Raw genomic sequence first — 23,053 nt, 5'->3', positions numbered from 1 at the left:
CAAACGAAGACACCCTTCTTTCTTTTCAGAAAAATGTAATCTCATTAAAATCCCCAACAACCAACTAGGGGATCGACTAATCTTGTCCCAATTGTCGGAGTAGATCCCATGAAAATCTTCTATATCGTTCCTTTGGATTCCTGTAAAACCATGTTAATCTCTATATATATCTATTCCCGTGATCTTGAATATTGACATCAATGTGGTACTGTGAAAAACTCCTTAAAGTGACCAAGAAATTGCCCTTCCATCCCAAAGATAAACAAGCTTTGGATCCTATAGTCCCTACGTCAATACCATTCCTGAAGCCATACTTCCGTTATACAACTTCCATCCATTTCACACTAAGATTTGTTTCTATAAGAAACAAAATTCAGGGAGAAATAGTGCTTAATATGTTCTTGAGGTGATTCACAGCCCGTGGTTTCCCCAATCCACGAAAATTCCACCTTAGTATTTTCATCACATTCAGCTGCTTTGCATGGCAGAGCTAGCCGATTTCTTAAATGAACCTCTTTCTGCTTCCTCATCCAAAAATCATGACGAATCCCCTACTAATCGTTATTTTTTCTTCCCATCGATTGTGAGCGGATGTTGGGAAATGTGCCCATATTGTGGTAAATATGTAATTGTTTTCTATCCATTTGAATGATTTATAAATAAATAAAGTTAATTTCACATTTTACTATTATGTATTTTGTATTTATGTCTTTTATATTTTACATGCATAGCGAAAATGTGACAAGCAAATATTAGCTCATTGATTGTCTAAGGTTCAAATTGAGGATAAGTGACATTACAAAGAACGTTTACATTACGAGAAAGACAACTTACTTCAATAGATACTCTAAATGAGTCTGTAATCCTGTAAAAGAATCAAAGTTAACATTTGATTCAAATACTAAGAAGGATTATTATGTCGTGTACAATTCTAATTGGGGAGATGACTAGCCTTGACTATCGGAGCAGTTGACTCCACGAGTAAAAACATAGATTTATTTATTGCTAGAATGATACATTGGAGTAGACCTAAGATGAATTAATTCTGAATCCGTTTGTGAATTAATTCACTTGTGACATTCATGGTGTGGTTTACCTAAATCTTTAGTCACTGACCATGTATATTCAACTCATGCTGTAATACCCCGAAAGTTACTATAGTAAAAAAGTGAAATATTGTCGTTGATATAATAAAATAAGGAAATAAAGTGAAAAAATGGAGTTTTGAGTTATGTCAAAAAAATCTGTTTGGGAAGTATATTATGATATATTAATTCAAGAAAGGACTAAATCGTAAAAGTGTGAAAAGTTTTGTGGCCATGAGTAAATACTTAAAATTTAAGGGGTTAAAGTGTAAATATGAAAAAAGTTGAAGGACCAACAATATTTTAAGGGTGTAAGGATCTAGAAACTAAGAAAAATGGATGAATTAGGACCAAATTGAATAAGTGGAAAAAGTATGAGGGGTTAAATCATAATTTTACTAAAATGAGTGATGAGTCAATGGAAGAATTTTGAAGGATCATAAGGGGCAAAATGGTCATTTAGCAAGGAAGATAATTTTGAAGAGTAATAATGATGTTGGTGATATTTTAGATTAATTAAATAAATATTAGTTTATTAATATTTAATTTGCCATTTATTTATATTTTATATTTTATTAATTTTTATTTAGTATATAAGGAAAGAAAGATGAAAAGAGTTCTTCATCTTTCCATGTTCTCAATGTGAGAAGAAGAATAAAGAAAGAAAATTTTCTTTTCTTTACAATTTGGTCATTTCACAAAAATTCACCATTTTCGCTTAGAAATCAAAAGAATTTCCTTAGATACCAAGAGAGAAAGATAATAAAGAGACTATGGGGAGCTATAATATCAAGTTAGATTCAAGAAATAGAAGCTGGAGGAGAGAGAAAGTTAAGTTAAAGTTTGGTTTAAAGAGAATAAGGTATGGATGTTAAGATTTTATGTTCTTTTTAAGTTTAGTAGTGATAGAAAAGCATAAAAATGGGTTTTATCGAATGCCATGAATATTCAGCTAGCATGGGTTTGCATTAGAAATGGTTAATTTTCATGTTTTAGGATTAGGGACTAAATTGAATAAAAGTAAATTTTTAGGGGCAATTTTGTAAAATGTCAAAATGACCAAATTACATGAAATGAATAGTTTTATTGTCTAAATTAATATATTGAAAGAAATTATTAATTTATATCAAGTGTGTTTAGGGCTTTAATTTCGTTTTGTGATGACTATATAAAGTGATTTTGTTAAATATTGATTTTAGAATAAAAATATTAGGGTTTGGTATTAAATATTTTTGTTTTATTAAATGTTGTATGATAGTCTAGAATATTTGGATAAATTATTAATTGAGAAAAATTAGTTGATTTGATAGATTAACTAGTGAAGGGACTAAATTGCAAAAGTTGTAAAAGTTGGGTAATTGTGTAAATTCAAAAATTGAAGGGTATAAATTGTGAAATGAATTGGAACTAGAATATATGCTAATAAATGAATAATTTTATATTTTAGATCAAGATCCCGTAGATACTTATGAAAAGGAAAAAAAACGGAATAGTCCCTGAATCCTGCAATTATTACAATTCAATTTAGGTAAGTTCGTATGAACTGTATTCTATATAATTTTGATTAAAATGAACGTTAATTGGTGATTGGTAATAAATATATGTTCTATTGTTAGAATTGAATTATTGTTAGAAAAATATTATCAAAATTAATACTCAATTTGGATTGAACGCGGGATTTGAGTACATTCGTTATATGGAACATGAAGACATTGGAGGAAAATGACGGTGAATTACACAAGTAAACCGGGGTTCAGCATTTGTTGCGAACTCTCGTGTTTTACTTTCAGTTTAGCTCTTATGAGCTTTTGTTCAACTATTATGAGTTTCTGTTCAGCTCTTACTAGTTCCTATTTAACTCATACGAGTTTTTGTTTAGCTCTTACAAGCTTTTGTTCAACTCTTATGAGTTTTTGTTCAACTCTTATGAGCTTCTGTTCAACTCTTAAGAGTTTCTTTTCAGCTTACGAGCTTCTGTTAACGATGTACTCATATCCGTAAGTCGTTCTTCGAATGGTAAGATAACAAGAGTTGTTTTTGGATGATATATGTATATGAAGAAACAGTAAGAGAATGATATGTATAATGATATGTATATATATCAATATCTTGATATGTTGATACATGGAAATTATGTAAGTTTTGATGAGTAATAAACTCAATCGTGATATGTTGATAAAATAAGTTTATCAATGTTGAATTTATATGAAATATGTTCAAGTATGCTAACAAGTGTTGTTGTTGATGTTTAGACAAGTGTCAAGCTATTGGTTAAATGGTAATATGTTTATTTATATAATGCGTTGAAAGGGTAAGTGCACAAATGAAAATATACTTGTGCTCATGAAAAAGTGGTAAGTTTTAAGTTATGCAATTTCTTATGAATTGGCTTATCATGTGATTAATATGAAAATGACTATGTTCAAATGCACTAGCTTGTAGTTATGGTGGTATGGCATGTCTATGACTGGTGTGTTATGCATATTGAATGAGTATTGAAAGTAAAGAAATGCAAATGAAAATTTAGAAATTTGGAAGAATTAAAGTTGTTGAATATACTTCATGAATATTGTGGTATCAATATTGGATTATTCTAGATATGCATAAATTTCTTATTTAAAATGAATTGATATGATTAAAGTTTATACAAGCCTACTAAGTATTTATTGCTTACGCAGTTGTTTTTCTTTACTTTTTAGATTATCAAAAGCTCGATTAGGTTGTAAGCTTGTCAAAGATATATCATACTATCCATCGGTTCTATCGGTACTTTCGAATGTTTTGATTTTGGTCATAATGGCATGTATAGGTATTTTGTTTAATGTTGGTCTATATGTAAATTGTTGAGATTAGCCACTTATTTTTGCTTGTGTTGAATGTCGTGATATAGTTTGTAGATGTGTGAATTGTTGGGGCTAGGTTAGTAACAAATTGGGTGAGAAATATGACTTGTAAAATGACCTATTTTCCTCCACATGGGTAGAGACACAGGCGTGTGTCTCAACCGTGTGTGACACACAGCCAGGTGACACAGTCATGTGTCCCCTATATCTTAAATTTGCACAAAACAGAATGCTCACACGGCCTAGCACAAGAGTGTGTGGCTTGACCGTGTGACCTAAGTCAGAGAGCTCCTAAGTTTTGACACGGGCTAGGACACGGCCGTGTGCCCCTATTTCGAATGTTCACATGACCTGAGACACGGGCGTGTGTCCCCTGCACCTTTGAAAAATTTTAATATTTTCTGAAAAATTTTCTGAATATCTGGTTTAGTCCTGATATGTTTCTAATGTGTATTTTGGGTCTCGATGGCTTTTATAAGGGACATTATGCTTCATCTTGATTGGTATCTGATATGAATGCTATATGATATGAAATGTCTATTATTCGATCTGTAAATTTTGGTAATACTCTGTAACCCTATTCTGGCAACGGATTCGGGTTAGGGGTGTTACACATGTGCTTCAATATAAGTGGAGGCTTATGCTCTAAAGATGACCAAATCCATAGTCGGTATGTTGGGTACGTGACTTGTGTATGGCATGACTTTATTAGCAACAGTGGAATTCATAGCTCAATTAAAGAGTTAATAATATCCTCTCATTAGTATTGTGCGGGTTGATAAATATGGAACGTGGCCACGAGTTGCTAGTTCTCGAACAAGCAATTTATCACAATCATTTGTTGACAGTGATGATATTAATCATTAAGAAGACACAATTGTAACAATGAGATAAAATAAGATTGTATTGAGTGAACGAATTTAACTCAAAGGGATCAAAAATATCATATTAGGGTAACACACATATGACGGGGTCATTGGACAAAGTAGTTGGATGAACTACTTTTGTAAATAGTATACAATAAAGAGTTTTCAATTATAGTACATCTTGTAGACTGACTCCACGATTAAGTAATTGCGAATTATCGGAACAATGCTTCTGGACATAATTGTAATCACTAGAGCCTAATTGTATATGTCCGATTGGTCCATCCATTAGCTCAACAAAAGCTCGATCAGACTGCATTTGAATCAGAAGAAAATTCTAAGACTTTGGAAATAATTTAATTGAGTCGATTTATTCGATGTGAAATTAAATTAGGTGGTCGTGAGCATTATTTAACTAGAGAATTTGATTAAAAATTTTTCTTGACAAATTAATTTGGAAAATCTAAGTGATTTTTGGAAAAACTAATTTTGATCAAGTAAATTTTAATTAATCAAATCAATTAAAATTAATATTATATTTTTAGAAGTTAATTTTCAAGTCAGACAATTGGCCTAATGAGTAATTGAACTTAAAAATTGGACTTGAGATCGTAAATTGGACTCGGGAGCCCAAAATCGAGACCAATATCCAAAAACTGGTCAAACCAAGCTTGGTATGTGAAACCGGGACGATGGTCCAACCGATGTCTAAATTGGACCAGTCGGGTCGTCATTGACCCGGACCGAACTGGCTCGGGGGTGCCGTAAGGGTGTTGCACCTGTATCATCGGACACGGCGGTGCGGGTGGCGGTTGGTCGGCGGTGGTTGAGTAGTGGAAGAGTTACACTCCTACTGGGACTTTACCAGAGAATTTGATTTCAGATTAATTATTCCAAAAATAATATTATTTTAATAGCTTAATGTTAAATTTAATTTAATACTTATCTTGATAGTATTTTATTAATTTAATATTAAAGTGATTATCTTAATATTTAATTTAATTTAATTTTATCTTGTAGGTAAACATTCTATTATTTTAATAAGATTTAATATTAAATTTAATATAATGAATTTAATATTAAAGTGATTAAGTTTAATCATAGTTGAACTCTCTAAACTCTCCCTATATAAAGAGAGCCTTGAGTTATTATTTAAACACATTTGAATTCAAGAGAAAGTTGTAAAGAGAAAATTCTCTGAAGAGATTATTCCATAAAATTTTTAGAGATATTATTTTTATTTACAATTTGACCCAAAAGTTTAAAGAAATTCTAAAATTACACCACTGGTAATTTTTGCGGAAAATTTTCTGACTCGAAGCGAGCCCACACTCAGTAGACGTGAGCTTGAGGATAGCGGAGAAGACTACTCGACCGAAGCTCTTATCCTAGATGAATCCAAAAGGTACAATTTTGATTAAGTATTTATTACTTTAGATATTATAATCAAGATCTTGTTTTGAAAATAATTTTAAAACTATAGTTTTCCCCTAAATTTATTTTCTGCTATGTTTTCCAAACCCGTTTTTCCAATTGATCCAAAATTAGATCTATAGGCCCAGACGCATTCATGGCCCAATTTCCCATCTATCGATCCATATTCTTTTGATTAACAGAATCCCTAAGTAACGCCTCAAATCTAGGCCTTAATGGGATATTATTTTGATTGAGATATATTTTTTACATGTCATCCCTCCAAATCTGCAGCATATCCCTATCGTCTCTACCATTACGCCCATTATCCCTACTTTTCTTATCCAAATTTCTGCAAACCGAACCATTAGCCTCACGCAACCAATGACTCATCAAATGTAGCTTTCCTCCTCCCCGCAACACGAAGTGAAATATCCCACCCGAAGACTACTTTCAACAAATCAATTCAGACCCTAACCAGACAAAAACTCTCACTATGGCCAAGTTTGCCACATATGTAACAAAACATACTCAACTTCTCATATTGAAATCGTGTATAAAAAATGTGATCATTTCCCACCAGAACCTTTTTTTACTTTAGGGGCAGACTTACATTCAACCGCACTTTTATTTGCATGAACTTTTGAAATCCCATTGTTGGAATTGTTGTGTTGTATTTGAGAAAGTCCCTAAAAAATTACCAAACTATTGAGCCATTACCATCGACATTAACTCCGAGGGCAAATCATGCACTTAGACCAAAAACTCAGCCAAAAGTAATGGAACTAACATCAGATTTTCCCCCGATTAAATCTTGTGCATCAGGGGTAAATGGTTATTAAAGAACCATGGAGTACCTACTAGCACTCTATTCATATCCACGACATGGAAAAATTGGAATAGGTGCATTTTCTCACCAAGATTGGATATGAATATCTCCTCAATGGGATGCCACAAATCAGTCATAGTATTTCACAAAGAAGGAAAGTAGACTACCCAATCAATCAAGCATCGGCCCACCACACAAAATTTGAATTCATTATCCACCACCGATGCCTCTTCCCGAAACGTCACTTCCTCCTCATCTAAAATATTCAAATTGACTAGTTGTTCCTCTATTATCGCGTGAAAACAAATAGCCAAAGAAAACAATCCCTAGCTGTTGGAACATTTTCAAATATTTATAGTGTTCCAAAAACTATAAATGAATGGGTGTAATTAATCAAAAGTTATATTATTTGATTTTTTGAAAAAGAATTATAACTATTTAAATAATATTATTTGAATAGTTATAATATTAAATGAATAATTATGTGTTTATTTTAAAGACATTATTATTCAAAAAGACACCTATTGATGAAAGATGTCTCTATGAAGAGACATGAAAATTCTTATAAATAGGAATGGGATTTCATTTGGAAAAAACACCAACAAATTTTAATATTCTTTCTTTCCTTCCTTCAATTTCTAATATTATTAGATTATTTTATAAAATATTACTGCAGAAATCATTTATAGAAATTGAGTTTCTTGTCATACATTACTCAATGTGTAGTGGGCTATTCTCGTCAATGCAAAACGCAAATAGTCATTGGCTTTGTTGTATCCTCGAAGTTAATTTGCTTGGAACTCATTTGCACACCGAAAATAGGTGGAGGCGAATATAACCTTAATATAGTGACTTGATACATGTCTTGGAGCCTTGTCCTATTTTTTTCTGTTCGAGTTCCATTCGTATGCTCTAGATTTTCTTCACTGAAAATTTGTACTAACACTAACACCTTTTAACCTAATCGTGTAAATAGACAGACAAAAAAAAACCATGGCAAAATGGCAGATTCGTCATGAACACCAATAAAAAACTTTCCAAATCAATTAAACCTTTTAAATCGTCTGCAAGTAATTAACATAAAAGTAAAGTGAAACAGTAGTCAAGAAATGATATATTTATATTATTCATGTCTTGTCAAGCATGGGATTAACATAAATCATGCCATGTTTTAATTAGTTGTTTAGATTTAACCTTTTTTGTCCATTTTATTTAACATTTTTGTGAAACATGTCATAAAACCTCAAATCATGAGTCTTTTTGCTTTTTAAATGGTATTTGTGGTCAACCCAACACCACAAATCTTGTTCTGTTTGTCTGTCAATTCACATAATAAATTTAAGACAAAAATATTTCTTATTTTCTTATTTAGTCTCAATCTCTGAATTCAATTGAAAATGACATTAAAGGCCAAGGAAGGTAGTTGAACATCTATTTTTAAGAATTGAGGTTTTGACACATCTTCTTCTACTCTAATATCAAAATAAAGATGAAAAGAATTATTGTGCACAAAATTAGTTAAGGGTTAATAAATATTTTATAAATATTTAGTAAATATTAAAAAAAAGAAATGTTGAAATTTTTAATATTATTTGTGAAAAAAAGTACATGGTTAGTTTTTTTATAATTCAAATAAATTATGTTATTTGAGCGGTATTTTAATTTTATTAAAAAACAACAAAAATTTGCATGTAGTAGGTAAACTCATACCATTTGCACTAATAAAACCTTAATTTTACCACTCAACCAAAATTTTATTTTTTATACATTTTAATTTTATCATGTGTACTTTTACCTCCATCAATTGTACATATTGATAAAATTATTGATCGAATTGGTGTCACAAATTAACTCGACACCAACTAAAGATTGATGACAAATCAAGATAAACAATTGTAGTGCACTTAGTATTAATAATCTAATGTATTTACGTGTTCAAATTTCGTTTTACTTACAATCTAATCTATCTTTTATTTTAATATCATACATATTTAACATATGTTATTTTTAAACACACCTTTATATTCTAAATTCATAATTTCCACACGCATCCATATATTATAAAGTTTCGAATGTATATAATACCTTTGATTAAATTAAGATCACAAAACAAGTTACACTAATTCAAAAAAAATCTAATTTTCTTTATAAATCAATAAGGGACATTTTACCATTTTCAAAAAATTATATTTTCTACCCAAAACTTACTACTTATTTTAAAACAAATAATTAGCTCCACTAAAAGTACCACTCTCTTTAAAAACTACTATTTATTTTACTTAAGTTTATTATTTTACCCAGGTAAATATGTTTTGAAAACAAATAATTACTTCACTTAAAAAAGACCACTCTCTTTGTAAAACTGCCATTTTATGTTATTCTTTCATCAATTTGTGGATGGTTTAGGGTTTTGTGAGGACTTTAGATTACTTCATTTTATTTTGATGAAAGAGTTGTAAAATAATTTAAGTTCCACCAACAACAAATAGAAACACACTACGCTGTACATATGTGAATAGCTAGTTTATTTATTGTGCATACAAAAGTTACAAAGTTCTTTTGAAGGATATTGTATATTTTTATAAGAGTTAAAATGTATTTTATCATTTTAATAGTTTATATTTTATAAGTTTTCAAAAATTAAATTAAATTAATCATTTTGGATGACAAAATACAATTTTTCTATATAGTAATTTAAAATTTTATAAAACTTAGAGTGGCAAGCCCTTTGGCATTGTTAATTATGTGAATTAGAAATATCTTCTCTTAGCATTGGTTGTTACATTCAATACATTTAGCGGTTCCACTGTAGCATATAATTACAAAAGGGTGACCGATTGCATTATAATTTATAACATAAATGTTTATTTTTTATATTTAGTAATATTTTTTCTGATTTTTTTGTTTTAATACATTTTTTATTTTATCAAGATTAAATAAGTGATTTGCTGGATTTAATTATTAATTCGGATCTTTCAATATTTTTTATAATATTATATGTTTGTATTTTTCTACAATTAATATTAGGGTCATGGTTCTTAAGTCAGTTACTTAAAGCTTTCTCCATCTTATCTCAAAGAAGAAATCAAAAGAATACTCAGAAGATTATGATCACCGCTTATTGATTTACAATATATATGGGGTTAATGGCAGATTTTACTTTTGTATTTTAATAGATCTTTCAATGTGATATCTGCACTTTTAAAATATTTAATGTGGTATATGAACTTCAATTTTATCTATCAATCTAGTACTTGACTCAAACAACGTTAAAAATTTTACTCACGTGGTAAGATGACATATTAGATGTTGACTCATAACAAAAGTGTTGACTTTTACCTGGTACCTTAGTGATCCCAAAGCAATTAATTTATAAGTATTTTTCTTTCAAATTTAAATTTAAAGCTTATTTATTTTCTTTCTTACTTTTTATTCATATTTAAATTAAAAACTTATTTAGTTTTTTCTTTTTATTTCCTTTTGTCTTCTAAATTTAAATTAAAAATGTATTAATTTCATTTTTATAAATTTTAATTAAAAACTTATTATTTGCTTTTTCTTTTCTTTTTCTTTTCTATTTCCATTTTCCTTTTAAATTTAAGTTAAATACTTAATTTTTCCCTTTTCTCCTTATAGAATACTTTCTTTTAAAAATAAATTAAATACTTAAATTAAATTGTCCATAAAATAAATCCTCCAATAAAACCTCTTGGATTTCTACCAACTTTGAATCAAATATTGCATCAACATTAAATATTCAACAGAACAAAGAACAATTTTTCAAAGTAAAAAACTAAAATCGTTTTGATGGCTACTCCACAGCAATGCTAGGCTTCCTCACTCACTTTGTGCCATTGAATTCTCAATCCGACTCATCCAGAACAATAATCAGTGTGAATTTAGTACAACACCCAAAACAACTATTTCTCACATGTAATCCAAATAACAGTTACAACGAATGAAATAAAAACCAACTGAAATAGAAATTAAATACTATAGAGGGCATAGGAATACGAAACATGACTCATATACATCTATTTTACTAGGGCAAGTAGGAGACTGTTGGATCTAGTGCTCTAAGTGTAGTATTCTCGCTTATGTACACTTGTATTTTTTCGAATAGATTGATATAATAAAATTATTCATGAATTACATTAATACTCTTTGTATATTATCCTCAATGATTTTTACACGCAAAGTAAAATGGAAGCAAATATTAATTCACTGGTTATCTAATGTTTAACTAATACTAAGCGGTATTATGTGGTCAGATCGTAATATGGAAAGACAACTTATAATAGTAGATGAACCTAAACATGTCATTAGTCTAATTGAAAATGAGCAAACCGATTGAAAAACTAATATGTCGTCTATCAAGTCCAATTGGGAAAATGTTTTGTCTTGAGCATCGCAGCAGATGACTCCTAGAAGATAGAGATTAGATGTGATTGAATAAACTAACAGTACATCGGACATGACCCAAGTAGAATAGATCCTGAATTCGTTTATTGATTTATTCACTTGTGACGTTCATAATGTGGCATACTTTAATCTTGAGTGGATGGTGGACTATGTATGCGGGACTTGTATACTTCGATGTAAGTAAAAACCTGAGTTCAAATAGATAAGGAACCAAAAGTTGGTGCGTTGGGTATACGACTTCTACAATATGTAGCACTATTCACAATAGTCGAATTAATAGCCCAAGAAATGAGAAAATGATATCCTCTCATTGGTATTACATGACATATGCAAAGTAAACGTGGTTGCAAGTCATTTATCTTTGTGATGAATGATTTGATTACTAGTCAATAGTAATTGACTTTTCATGAAGGAAGATGTATTGGTTACCATAAGATCAAATAGGATAACATTGGGAGAATAAATTTATCGCAAAGAGATTAATGATATCCTATGAGGGTAATACACTTATGACAAGGTCATTAGAGGAGCACTGATTGAGTATCTTTCATAATGGTATGTAATATGAGAGAGCTCAATTATAATATTATAGTGGAATAACTTTGTAACAACTCGTTTTCAGTGGTGTTGGAAACAGTAGTTTCGGGACCCTATTTTCGATAATATTTACAAGGTTAGTATAAGATTTAGTTAAAGTTTGGTCATTTAATTTTGTTAATTGGAAAGTTAATTAAGGTACAAAGGCTAAATTGTAAAAGTGGTAAAAGTTAATTGCTATGGAATTTTAATTAATTGAAGGACCAATTGAACAATTGAATCCTTACTAATTTTTCAAAAAGTGGTGGATGTTATCTCACATCCGCTAAGTTTTTTAATTAGGCTTAAGTTTAATTAAACTAATGTTAATTAATTTAATTATAATTAATTAAAGGTTAACTAAAGTATATAAGTTATTATGTTCTCATCTTTCCATTTTTCTTCTTTTCTTCACCGTTTGAAATAAAAGAAACCCAGAGAATCCATTTTCGGGTACTCAAGTTTTCAATCTTCTAATTGTAAGTTCAATTTAGTCATTTTTCTTATAATTTTTATGTTTTTTAGGTCTCGGGAGCTTGATTTAGCTAGCTCGTGTATCAATTTATAAAACCGTTAAACTTTTCAAAAGTTTCCATGGTTGAATACTTAATGAAATTAATTTTGTTAGATTTTAAGCTTAGAAGTGAAAAGGACTAATTTATAAAGTTTAATTGCTAGTTTTTTATATACGGGCTAAAGTGTAAACATTTTGAAATTAGTATGAAATTTATGTAATTATGGACAATAGATAACCTTATAAGGATGTGATTGAGATCGGTTTCAAAATCGAGACTCAAATTTGAAAGTTATGGTAATTTCGGTTTTAAGGACTAAATTGAATAAAATAAAAATTTTAGGGATTGCTCAAAAAGTGAAATTGGATTTTCATATGCATATACTATGATGTTATAAAGTATTTGGAATTGATAAATCAAAATGAATTATCATATAAGTCGATTTGAATCAAACGAAGGAAAATCGAGGAAAATGTAAAATTGTGAATTAGTCCTTGACGTCTTGTTTGATGTTATTTTTCCAAGTAAGTTCATATGGTATAGTTGTATTTAATTATTATATATAATTGAATTATGAATTTATATATGTTTGATTATAATTTGAATTGTTTACAATTTGATAAAATGTGAGTTATTGACTAAATTGTAAAGAAAGGGTTATATGTGTTATATATTCTCGAATGAACGTAATAAAGGATAGGCTATGATGAAATGCCAATAGGATTATTTTCATGTTAGTACGGGTTATATGTGATGGTATGGAGTTTATTACAAATCATATCGAGATCCAGCATTTGTTGCAGATCATTGAATATTACATGTCTCCACGGAGACCTTAGTGTGGTGGAGGGATGTATTGTTATATGACTATATATGTTTTCCTATGGGCTTTGCACTTCAATACCCCGGTGTGGTGTAGTTACTTCTCGCACGAGTAATTTGGTGTGGTGTAGTTACTGGTGTGTTCGAATATATTTGCCTTACCAGATTATACTAAATTGTATAAGGTGTATATAAACGCATCAAACTATGCAATCAAGGGAGTACTGATGCATGATAGGCATCTAATTGCTTTCGAGAGTCGAAAGCTTAATGATACTGAGTGGCAATACACGGTGGAAGAGAAAGAGATGATTGTAGTGGTGCATTGTTTGCACACATGGAGACACTATTTTCTAGGTTATAGGTTTGTGGTATTTATAGTCGATGTCACAAATAGTTATTTTTTGGCTTAGTAAAAGTTGCCTCCCAAGCAGCCTCGTTTGTAGGTTTTCTTAGCAGAATTTGATTTCGAAATAGAGTATAAGCCGAGGAAAGCCGATGTAGTGGTGATGCATTAAGCCGAAAAGTAAGGTTTGCAGCAATCAACCAGCCATATAACACTCTATTGAAGTGCATTAGAGAGGGATTGTCTTATGATCCCACAACCAAAACATTAATAGAACTTGCCAGAGAAAGGAAAATGAGGCAATTTTAGCTTGAGGGAGATTTTTTATACACTTAGAGGCATCATCTTTATATACCTCAATATTGGAAATTGTGCAAAGAAGTCACGAAAGAGTGTCATGACTCGAGATGGGCAGACCATCTAGGTATGCACAACACGTTAGCTCTTTTAGAGGACCGTTATTATTGACCTCACATGGGTGATGATGTTGAGACTAATGTGAAGGCTTGTCTAGTGTGCCAACAAAACAAGGTAGATTTGAGAACTCTAGCCTGTTTATTGCAACCTTTACCCATTCTGGAACGCCCATAGAAGAGTGTATTCATGGACTTTATTAATAGTTTACCTAAATTTGATGGATTTATGAGTATTATTGTTGAGGTGACAGATTTTCCAAGTATGAGACCTTTATTTTAGCAACCAAATACAATCTTGATGAGGAGGCAACTCGTTTTCTCCTTAGACATGTGAAATACTGAGGAATGCCACAGTCTATTACCAGTGATCAAGACGGGTGGCTTATGGGCCGATTCTAGATAAAGTTTTTCAAGTTGATGAAGTCAAACTTGAACTTTTCCACTAGCATGCATCTGCAAATTCATGCGCAAACCAAGAGAGTAAATGCTTTGTTGGAAACATATCTTTGACATGTACGTGCCACACAAAAAGACTGACCTAAGTTGTTGGATGTGACCCAATTTTCTTACAACTTGTAGTGGAGTGGGGCTACAAATCATAGTCCATTCGAGATTTTGACGAGGCAACTACCACTCACATTCAACACTATCGTGACCAGTTATACAGGACCGAACCTACCAACTTATCGATTTGCTAAAGATTGGCAAGAGGAAAATGACTTAGCCAAGGCTTGCCTACACAAGGCAAGTAATCGCAACATGAAGTGAGCTGATCAGAATCGCAGATATGTACAATTTCAAGTTGGTGACTCAATCCTTGTTAAATTGCACTTTTTTGTGTCACACTTGCTTACATAAGGTGCTTGTGTAATGGTATGAGGGGCCTTTTAGAGTTATAAAAAAGGTAGGCAAGCTGGCCTACAAACTGGAGTTTCCAGCAAAACTCAAGGTTCATTTGATATTCCATGTCAGTATGCTTAATCCTTTCCATGAGGATCAGGAGGATCCAAATCGAGGCAAGTTCAAACAAGTGCTAATGGGGGTAAAGGTCTCCTATAATTGTGAAGTTGAATGCATTTTGGTAGACCGAGTGATTTGATGGAAGTATTATAGGTCAAGGCATGAGTACCTTGTTCGATGGAAAGGACTTCCCGACAATAAGGCTAGTTGGAAATCGACCAAGTCTTTATAGCAATTCTATTTTGATGACGTAACAAGGGCGTCGCAAGAACAAATGAGGGAGAATGTCATAGGTCGTTCAAAGGATCCCACAACGAATGTACATATTTTAGATCCTTTTTGTTCCCTTCGAGTCATTCAGTTCAACAAGACTGGTCCATTGCTTGAAAGAGACTCAAGGCCTATCTACTTGGATCCTCATTAAGATGTAAACAATCTAGTAAATTGTATTTTTACCAGAATGATTATTGAAAATTCTAAAGGATAGAGATGTATAGAGATTAAATCCCTTAAGACTCTCTTATTATAAATGTGAACTAATATCAGCCATTAAAGTAATTTGATCTGTACCGTTGGATTTGGGGGAGCTCAACTATAAATAGAACCCTTGTAACACCCCTAACCCGTATCCGTCGTCGAAATAGGGTTACAGAGCATTACCAAATCAATGTAACCTAAATCATTCATTTCAAAACATTACAATAAACATAACATAATCCAACATTAAACATGCATATCGTCTCTTATTCAAGCCTTTAAGGTCTTACAATCACTTTAGAAACGATTCGAGACTAAATTGAGAACTTTTGAAAAATTTAGGAAAAAGTTAGAAAAATTCAACTACAGGGGTCACACGGCCATGTAACATTCGAAATAGGGACACACAACCGTGTCTCAGCCCGTGTAGCTCTTTGACTTGGGTCACACAACCAAGCCACACGCCCATGTACCAGGCCGTGTAACTCTTGAAATGGCGTCACACGCCCGTGTGCCAAGTCGTGTGTTAGCTGACTTGTTCCGTAAGCACTCAACAGACGACACACGGTCGTGTCACCCAGCCGTGTGTCTCACACGACCAAGTCACACACCCGTGTGTCTAGCCGTGTAGACCTAAAATGTACTTTAAACAACAAATTTACCATTTCCTACTTGCTTGGGTATTAATCAATTCAAAAACCGATCATTTAACCTATCCGAAATAAGATCAAACATACTCCAAACATGCCAAAACAATCATCTTAGGTGCCTAACCAATATACCCTCATTGGTACCACATTTATATCATCAAAACCTATCAACAATGCATCATTAAATCAAAGTTTAAAACATACCAAAATCACTCAATTTAGCCTAGCTTATAATCACCTAAGACATCAAGCTTAAATTCACATACACCCAACAAGCCTTGGTTCAAAACAACATGCCAAATTAAGGCTTCAAACACAAACATATGTTATATATATACAAAACCAACATTATATTTAAACTCAATTACATCCCGTATACCAAATTCACTAACAACCAAACACATCCTAGGTACATTTCATTACAAAAGGTAAACATCACCATATTTGAGGTCGGGACCGTTATTGGATGTTGAGTCGGCAATTAAAAGAGAAGTACCTAACCTGCGTATGGAAAATAAAATCATACGCTGAGTAAAACTCAATGATATTCTATAATCCGAACAATTAAAGACATAATAATACAAGAATGCATAATTTGAATTATACGAACATACTATTGTCTAAACTTACAATTACCATATACCATCATTTCAAATTCATGCATTTTACCAAAACATTTCATAATATACTCAATTTTCACATGCTATCATATTTGATTTGTTTAACAAATATCTCAATTCATATCACTTGCTATATAAATAGCTTTTCACATATCAATCCACATTTCATTTAAACAATGGCATTATCCATTCCATATTCAATTCATGAGTACATAACTCATAAATTTCATTTGTTCACAACATATTTCACATTTCATTTTCAATCTACCATCTCATTTCCATTTCACATATCATGACATTTCAATATCAATTATAGAACTTTATTATTTATTTACCCCTATTAACACGACTCGGACTCGGATGGATACACGGATCCAACCAGCACACCAGTTTGACACCTAGTGCCTCATCGGACAAATTTGAAATAATATCTACGCCCAGCGCTATATAAATTGACACCCAATGTCTCATCGGTTAAACCGAATCAATTGGCACCCAGTGCCCCATCGACTTGAAGTTGAAGAAATCTCTGAACTCTTCCTATCCTATGGCATGCCATCTATATCCGATTTAGCCTGAAGTAGTTAATAGGGTTCCATATCACTTACAAATACAACCAATATTCAATTCTCCTATTTGTACAATATCACATTCAAACATATATTCATAACAATTTTCGAATATTCAACACATTCATAACATATACCAAATTAATCCAATTCAATTAAATATGAATTCAGTTCAATTGTAAAGCACCATAACTCTCACCTCCAATGCTTACCATATGAAATAATGCAAAATGCAATAATTTACAACTCAGTTTGGATTATAGAAACACAAATCGTGGATTCCGAGCTATTCGACGTCAATTTTATCCTTCCCCTTTTTAGTCAAGGATTCTAGTACGGTGTTAGCTACGGAATTAAAACAATCTAAATACATCAATATAACACAATTCAATTTTACATTGAATATTTCAATTTTTACTCAATATTTGCTTAAATTTCACTTTAGTCCTTAAACCGAGACTAATTTTTAATCTTCACAAGAAATTCTATATTTTCATACTCATTACACTTTAAACTAAATTTAACTCATTATTTTCAATTATACCCTTAAATTTCAAATTTTTACAATTTAGCCCTATTACTCAAAATTTATAATTTGTTCTACAATTTAGTCCTTTTCCATTTTTAACTTAAAAATCTATCAATTTAATTCTTAATACTAAAACTATTCAACAATAACAACATCTAAAATCTTAACCAATTCTAAAATTTCCACATGGTCGATTAGTACTAGACACCAAGATTCCAAAAATATAAAAATTACAAGAACAAAGGCTAAATTGACTAACCAATTGAAGTTTGAAAACTTAGAAACCCTTGGCCGTGCGTTTCTTTCTCCTTTCTACCTTTCTTTTCTTTCTCAAATTTTTGCATGCCTTTCTATTTCTATTTTTTTATTCTTTCTTTTATTATTATAACTTTTATTATTTTTATAACCTTTATTCATATTAATTTAATTTTATTGATCATAATATATAACTTATATATATTAAACTATTATATATAATGCCCCATTAATGCCGTCCACTACATAATATAAAGGTATATTTACCACTTTAATCTCTCAATTGATTTTAATATATAATTCAACTTTTACTCTATACGTGATTTAGTCATTATACTATAATAATTCTAATTCATGTAATTTTACTTAACTGAAATCTAATTAACTACACAACTAACTTCGTAAATATTTATTAAAAATATTTACGAGTCTGATTTACGAGATCGGAGTTCTAGGAATATACTTTCCGACACCCTTGACTATAAGGTCGTTACAACCCTCTCTCTTCATTTGTATTCATTCCATTCTTGAGTTAAAATATACTTTTGAGAGCATTTACTCAAATACTTGGTGTGCTATTCTTTTATTGTTGTTTTTCTGTTCAATTCGAGTTCCTTTCTCTTTTAAGTTGCTTCCTCTTTATTTTCGGTGCCTTAGAGAATTTTCAGGAGAATTCTTACTTTTTGAGAGTTAGGCTGACTTAGGTAGATTTGAAGCGAAGAAATCGCCTAAAGTCGCATGATTTGCCAGACTTAAGTTCTAGCCCCATGACATTAGGACTATCATAAAGACTTGTATTTATAAGGAAACTAATAGTCATTGCATTCAAAATTGGGGGAACCACTTGTGGGTGCGGGTAATGAATTTTGTTTGCTAAAATGCCCAAAGAAAGACAAATGGAAGAAAAAGATGGAAAAAAGAATCGCGTATGCATCAGTAGGGGAAAGTCTCATGCTATAAAGTTTGTACTTGTTCGAATATGGTGTAGATAGTAGGAATGTTAGGCAAGGAATGGATCATTAGAGAGTAATAAAATAGGTTAGGTTATGAGGTATCTTTAAAGAACTAAAGATTACATGCTCACTTAGTGAAAATAACATCTTTTGGAGATCATGGGATATTCTATTTTGGATTTTGGTAGATGCCTTGATAGTAGAAGATACACGTTATATCATGTTTCCGTGATAGTTGGAAGAGCTATTTCTTGAGTAAGTGTTAAACATGCACATATAACTTCTTCCGATATAAAAGGTGAATGTATATAAAGCATCAAATCATTTTATCACTTGCAATAGTTGATGGTGTAAAAGGACCATTGAGGATTAATTGTAATAATAAATTTGTCTAGTTATGTTTAAGGAACAAAAGAAACTGGTTAAAATAAAAACATATTGACATTGAATTTCTGGTTGTGAAGAAATGAGTTTAGAGTTTTTTGGTGCACTAATCAATCATATGAGCAAGCTCAATGATTATGGGTCTGCTGCCATTTTAGTGGTAGATTGTTGTTTTATTTATACTTTTGTTATGTTTACATTTATTTTTTTTTATAGACTAAGGTTTTATGGGATTATTGAATACCTTTGATAATAAAGACGTGGATTTTGTAAGTTCCAAAAAGAAAAAAGGTATGGAGTTTCTATTGTAGCTTTACATAAGATTTTAGAAAGTATTTTGGATTGTTTGAGTTAAAAAGTATGAACAATTGGAAATAAGCATACTCAATTTATGTTAATAATTTTATGACCACTTGATGGGAAAATTTATTACGAAAACCACTTTAATCCTATATTATAAAATTGATGGACTTGAATTATTGTTGCAAATGTTTAGAAGCTAGGAACACTTAACTGCTAGCTATGTACAATTTTAGAAATATAGGGTGTCCAAGAGGAAAATTATTACTATTTTTTTATTTAGTGGACTGATTAAATACTAAAGTTACATATTTTATGTAATTAATTTGGTATATTTATGAGAATGCACCACTAATTTTGCCATATTTATTGAATTTTGTGCAGGAATGTAATTTGGGGCTAAATAGAAGAAAAAGGAAACAATTGGGCTGAATTGAAGAAAGAAGCGAAAAAGGAGGGCCAAAGAAGAATTTTTCCAAGATTAATTAGCTGAAATTTTTGAGTTAGTGGGAGATTATTTTGGGATTTAATTTATTATGGGATATTTTTCCTTAATTTCCTATGACTAGTTGGCTCCTAATTTAGTAAATCCACTAGTATAAATAGAGCTTGTATTGTTCATCAATTCATCAATCAAAAAACATTTAGCTTTTATCTTTCAAATTCTCTCCTTTCTCACGTAGCCTTTGTTATTTTTTAGTTTGTCTTCCTTCAATTTATTAGTTCCAGTAGCCTACCTTCCATTTCACCTTTATTTTCAACTTTTCACAAATTTATTTATTGTCTTTTGTTTCTTTAACTTTCAATTCCTTAAACTTCCAGCTTGTTACTACTTACCATTTACAATTCTTTTTTTTTCAAATTCCCTTTTTCAACCACCCCCATACTCAATCACATCATCCATCTTTTCACCCTTTCTACCTTATTTAATTTATCAAATACCAACATGCCCCAAACCTTAGCCAACTAAACCCATTTTCAGCTTTAGGTCGAAATTAGCCTCGTCAAAACCCGTGAGTTACGAACCCGAGCCATTTAACTCCTAAAATTCCAGTACTTATTACTTCTCTGGATTAAGAGTATGATTTTGTCAACTCACAAAGTCAGATCAACATTAAGTAAAAAAAGACGTCGTTTGATTTAGTGTGGTTAGACGTACAGTTGGAATTCCGAAAGGAACGTTTCTAATCGGTTTTCTGTGAACACATTGGCGTGCCAAGTGGAGATAGTTGTTTGGTTCCGTCAAGGGAGGTAGTAACCGGATTTAAATGCCCCACGCGGTTGAGGGCACTGGTTCGAGCTAGGCTCTTCTAGAACGCAAAGCTGCCAGAGTTCTAAATCACGAACGTTTCGTGGTTGTTCGATCGGTAAGGGTTAGTTATTGGACGTTCCATAACTAATTTACACAATGAAGAGTTGGTGTCCGAGGCGTCCTTGGTAGCTATAACTAGCTTATTGGAAAATGGGAGTTCATCCAATTTCGAGGATCGGTTCAAAGACGAGGAAAATTCGCGCCTAAAGCTGAGCTCATTCTAATTAATTTTTCTTAATATTTATTTCACAGTTTTTATTATTATGTTTTCAACTTTTACTTTTGACGTTATTTTTCTGTTAATTTCAGGTTTTCAAATTTTTATCCCCCCAAATGTCTTGGGCACGACAGCTGCCCCGACATAAATCTGGTCAAGCGAGCAACAATTTACAGTAAACCAGTCTCTGAGGGATCGACCCTACTCCCTATACTGCATAATTTGCAAACTAAGGCGTAGGTTTATATTGGTGGATTCAACACCCATCATGGACATACATATGATTGCACATGAGTTTACTACAGTGGCCTAGTTACTGATCCAATAACGTATTTGTGGAAGACATCATTCAATTTGGTATGATTTTTTTAAAAAAAAAACCTTAGATTTCATAGATCCACGCGGCCACATAATCACACCGCATTACCAATATTTGTAAAAACATGGGAAACAAGTCTGTAATCATGTGTGATATTAAATCTGGAAAAGTTTTAAAATAAATCATTTTTTATTCTTTAAAAATATTATATAATATTCAAAAGAATAATGCATAAATAAAATCAAAATGGGGCGAAATTCCAAATCTCTATCTAATAAAGTAAATGTAATAATGGAGAATTATGACATTACATTAGAAAAATGGGACATTTCAGCCGAAATAATGGAAATATGGTACTAAATAGGAAAAAGGAAATTGGCCGCTACTCGCGCTATGAAATTTGTTGACATGGTAACCAATTTTTTAAATTAAAAACTAACAAAATAGTGGAGTAACTGCTCACTCAAAGAAATAACAATTATTTGATTATTATTTTCATTTTTAATTAATACTGAATAAACTATTATATTCTCAATTACCTTTTTTTTTATCTAAAATCATCTCAAATAATTTTAAAATTAAAAAATAAATAATTTTATCAAACAGAACATATTTATATTTAATAATAATTAATAGTATATTTTTTTAATAAAAAGCTTAATACTACCATAACCATTTTCCAACTATTAAGAATAAAATTCACCTTTCCTTATTTGTACCCCACCAATCATAATATACCACGTGAATCCACCCAATTTGTTGTCGTAGAAGATGGAAAATCCTGAATAGGTGAGTCTTTTACACATATTTTCTGCTTTTCTCTAAATCCACCATATGATAGAACCGAATATGATATAAACAAGTAACTATCATGTCAGATTATTAAAAACAAAATTATATGTAAAAGCGTACATGAATTTATTGTTGGAGATTACTCGGAAGGTTTTGATCTTTTAAGAAAATAATTTTTTCTTTTGTATAACTCTCTTATGGGGATAGAAAAGAAATACGAGATATATATCTATTTCTTGCGGACCACTACCTCTTTTTAAAAAATTGATTATTAAATCAATTTTGGGTATTTATAATTTGGCATTTCTTTAAATTATAAATACAATTTATGAAGCCTACACATTATTTTCGTGACACTTTAATACCTATGACACTTATAACATAATTGGTCACTTAATTTTGAACCACACTATATAATAGCATTATACATTATACATATGAGTCCATAATTGAGGATTTTAATCCAACAATCTCCCACTTGGGCAACATATGTTTCGTGATAAATGTACAACCTTATGAGCTCAAAATTTACTATCATATAACATGTATTCTATAATCATCTCGTCCATCAACTATTTTCATA

This window comes from Gossypium raimondii, chromosome 13 (assembly GCF_025698545.1).
Source record: "Gossypium raimondii isolate GPD5lz chromosome 13, ASM2569854v1, whole genome shotgun sequence".
Classification (NCBI taxonomy): domain Eukaryota; kingdom Viridiplantae; phylum Streptophyta; class Magnoliopsida; order Malvales; family Malvaceae; genus Gossypium; species Gossypium raimondii.
This window is presented reverse-complemented; position numbering follows the sequence as displayed.